Source organism: Parus major, chromosome 4, assembly GCF_001522545.3.
Source record: "Parus major isolate Abel chromosome 4, Parus_major1.1, whole genome shotgun sequence".
NCBI classification, from domain to species: Eukaryota; Metazoa; Chordata; class Aves; order Passeriformes; family Paridae; genus Parus; species Parus major.
Window position 1 is genome coordinate 46,638,050 of NC_031771.1, and position 4,249 is coordinate 46,642,298.

General features: G+C 38.8%; 1 protein-coding gene across 4 annotated transcripts in view; it reads left to right on the top strand.

The window, feature by feature from the left end:
- The window catches only part of TMEM156 (transmembrane protein 156), a 26,570-nt gene extending 22,616 nt beyond the window's left edge, over positions 1–3,954 (top strand). For all 4 annotated transcript variants that reach the window (XM_015624861.3, XM_015624860.3, XM_015624859.3 and 1 more), the window contains exon 7: positions 2,639–3,954. The gene's annotated coding sequence lies outside the window, so the exon portion shown is untranslated. The remainder of the gene's footprint in view (positions 1–2,638) is intronic.
- The last annotated feature ends 295 nt before the right edge of the window (positions 3,955–4,249 follow it).

Sequence of the window (4,249 nt, forward strand, 5' to 3'; positions counted from 1 at the left end):
GGAAGGGAAGGGAAGGGAAGGGAAGGGAAGGGAAGGGAAGGGAAGGGAAGGGAAGGCTGGCTCAGTGTCTTAAAGCCAACTGTTGTGGGTCTTATATTTCCTTGAAAGTGCCCAGTGTTGCATCAGCTCTGAGCTGATGATAGAACAAATTCACACAAATTGGTTACTATTACCCAAACATTTTATTTATGTGTCAATGTCTTTGACAATCAATGCCCCAAGGACAAGATAAAAGAATCCTGGTATCCTGCATCCTGTTAATTCTTTTAATAAAACTGGTAGACATGGCAAAGGCTGCATAAAAGCTAATGAAAGTTCCACATCAGCAACTGCCAATGATTTTTAGTGCACTGCCTTTTGCCATGTGTCATTGTAAAGAGCTTTGAGATCCTTGAACACACAAGGTGCTTCATGTCTCTGTACTTCTTCCTGAGTAACAGTGTAGCTGTACAGTTAAATAAGACAAGTTGGTCTCCAGTGAATATAGAATTTAAGACATGATCTTATCTTCAGGTGAAATGGAATATAAAACTGGAACGTAAGGTAGATGACAGGTAACTGGCAGAGACAACACATGGCGTATGGCTAAAAAGATGAAAACCTCTGTCAAAGAAATTGTAAAATAAAAGAATTTGACAGGTTCCTTTCCTCTCTTAAAATCTGAGAAGCATGTAGGCATGAAACCCCCTATAGGTGAAAGGGTTGGCACCCCCAAGGGTGCAAGGAGATTAACAAGTGTATGAGAGGCTGACTCTTACCCAGCAACATTCAGATTATCATCGCTGTCCTTGTTTTCTAATGAAACACTTCCACAGGAAATTAGAAATTTGATTGTGTATATCCCAGTCTAATGCCAGGAAATTTCAGTGCAGGTATACCTATGGTATTACCTGGGCTTTGGCTCATGCTGCTGCTGCCTTCCTGAAGAGGTCTTTAAATGTCATCATTGCTGAACTTAGTAGCACAAACAGAAAGTGCAACTAAAAATATTCTTTGCCTGTTTTCCTTATGTGATTGTGGCTTTACAAAAATGTTTTCATATTTAAAAGAATCTCTCTCTCATCTTCTTCAAGCAAGGCACCCACACAAACAACAGAAGATAGAAATTATGCAGAGAAAACAGTGAAACTCATAAGACATTCTAGCAAAGGCATGTTACAAGTGAGATCAGGAGTGAGAGGAAGATTACAGTTAAGCTGCTTTCATGCAGGTATTTGTGAAGAACAGTAGGTGTGATTTTAAATTGCTGGGATCCTTCCAATTATCCTTTTGACAGTTTTTCTGAAAAGCATAATTTCAGTGCTCTGAAGTGATAGTACTGTCATTAAAGTCATCATAAAATTTGGTGTGAAGCTGCTGAAGGGAGAAGTTCCTACTAGTACTGACCTACTGGCTTTGTCAGTTGGCCATTTTTGTAAGACTTCATTTTTTACACCATAATTCCTGTTGATAACTATGATTCTATGATTTATGCCCTCATGCAGTTTTAAACTGTATGCACTCAGTTACGTATTTATTTTTAAAATATCATGAAAGGTAATTCCTCCTGTTTCTGCTTCCATAAGAGATTCCAGTCTTACTCATAGATTAAAATGACAACTCTCAGAACAGAAAAGCCCACAGAATCAGATTGCTGAGCACATTCCAGGGTACTTGGCACAATTACTGGGTCCTGCACTAAATGCATGCCAGGATGTGTTTCTCTCCAAAAGAGACACTAAAGGTTTCCAAGGGAAACACTCCTGCTTGCTGGCAGAACTGGACTATAAGGGGCACTGTGCAGGCTGTTTAAACCCACTGCTCCATTAGCTGGCATCAATTTTTGATGCAATGTATCCTGCCTACACTTGTCATTTTCTAGCTCACTTCGGCAGCTGCTGCCTCCAGTACGATTTCACAGCCAAGGAACGTTTTTGAAGCCAGTTCCTATCATGTAAAAGCAAATGTAGACAGATGTTGTAATCAGGCCTGCAGCTATGGGAACTACCAGAATGGGTGACAAACTGTTTTTGGTTTTTCACTCAGTGTCCAAGTTAGAAGTACAGGAATGCTGTACTTCCACTCCACCTCCCTCTTCCCCTGCCTCAGCATTGCATAGTTCTCTAAAAAGTAAGATAAGCTTGATTGGACTCTGGGAGCTCTGGGAGCTGCAGTCCAAATTCAAAAGTGTCATTGATGGTTAGGGAGAAGCATTTCACTTGTGAATGTGGAAAAAGCTGCTTCAATTTAATTATTTCCAAATGTGCCCTGCCATATAGCAGTAGAGAATGGGAAATGCAGTTGCAGAAGAGCACTCCAGCTAGGTGGATGTGGTGAACCTTTCTGGCTCTTCCCACTCTTCCATTGCCATCTTCCCTGGAAGTGGGTAAGACCTGGTGTGCCTTGCTCAAGTTCCTGTATCACAGTCTTATGGGGCAGGTACCTGAGCCACTACTCAGCTGTCAGGTATCAGTTTCAGTCTTTTGCTCCAATCTGATGTGCATCATCTATTTTGTCTGCCATTTAGCTACAATGTTGTTTTCTTTTGTAATAAAGAGAATAATTAATTACTGTGAAAGTCAGAATTATGACACTTGAGATAATTAGAGAAGACTTTTATTCTCCTCTTTTATTCTGATACTATTTTCTTTCGTTTCAGGTATCACCCTATGAAATACCAGCACTTCTGAATAAAAGAAGACACATCATACACGCCCAGAAGAAAGCATCCCCATTTTCAGCTTGGGGAGCTATGCTATCTGTCTTTTCAGGAGAAGGCCAATTATGCATTTCAGTTGACAAGCTCCATTTTTTACATCATAATTATTTGGTATTAAGAAAATATGAATGATGGACAAACATGTTTTGCTGCATAAACAACTTCAATAGCGGAGTATAGATTTCACATCTATTTTCTGTTCATTCAAGATACATCTTTGGTTGCAAGACAATCCTTGTGATAATTACATTTTTTTATCAGGGCAGAAATTTATTTTATATATTCCGCAGGTTAAGAAGTCTGTATAAAGCTGGGAGTTATCCTCTACTTTAATGAAATGAGCACAATTTTCAACCTGCTTAATGCTCTAGATGACTGAGATGCCTAAAAGATAGAGTTTTTGGCTGTTGAGAAGGGTGGCCAAAGTATTACAGAAAAAAAGATTTCTGTAGCAAGCATGTTAGTTTCTGCAGTAAAACAGGAAGACCATCATAATTTGCGCAATAGCTTAGTGCATGAAGAAAAAAAAGTGGAAAAATACTAATTTGGCTTCAAATCACAAAATCGTTATTACAGATTTTTAGTAACTCATTAAGACATTAAATGGGTTTGTACTTTTTGAGAAATTGCATTTCCATCTTTTGTTCTAGCTTGGGTCATTAGCATTCCAACCCATTATCTCTTGGAACTTTTCTTTACCTTCCATTTACTACTGCTCCTCTGAGTGCAGTGGAGCTGTTTGGGCTGAGCAGGGTCTCAAACTCCTTTGGTGCTAACACATGATTTGTGGGTACAGCTTAGCCATCAATTACTAGGCAGAGACAGAAATTGCCAGGACTTCAGGCTCCCTTGTGCTAAATCCATCAGGACGAACAGATTGTAAACTGCCCATTGCAAACATGATAGGCAGCAATTTAGCATCCAGTTAATACTTCATTACCTCCATTCCTTACATTTATACAGCCTTACCCTCCTGCAGCTTTCTGAAATTGCATTTTCCAGTCTACACTGAGCAGTTCAGATTTAATAGGAATAGTTGGGAACATTAGCTTCTGAATGATTTGAGGGCATACGGAATTTTTTTGTATTTCATTGGATAAACCTGAAGCATTTGTTTCTCTTGTTTATTTTACCATCTTATTAAAAAGAGAAAAATATTTCCTTGATTTGGGGGCTTTTTATTGTTTGTCTGTGGTAACAACAAAGCTTCTTAGAAGCAGAGTTTTTAATGCAGCCTATAAAGTAAACCTCTCACACTTTGCTTCTTGGTTGTTTTTTCTTCTTATAGAGAGCAACTTACAGATGAAGAGACATATTTGTCTCAATTCACCACAGAGTTGCTAAGGCCATTTTGGTCAGTGTTTAAATGCTTTGAGTGATTCAAGCTATCACTTTTCCTCTTCAGTAATCCAGAGAACTTGACAGGAGCAGCTCTACTTCTTGTGACCCCCTACTTAATTTTCTTTCTTCACTAATTTAATTCTATTATTATTCTTGCTGCCTATAACCTCTTTTCTTTCCCTTAGACAAATAAACCATGGTTTTCTATTT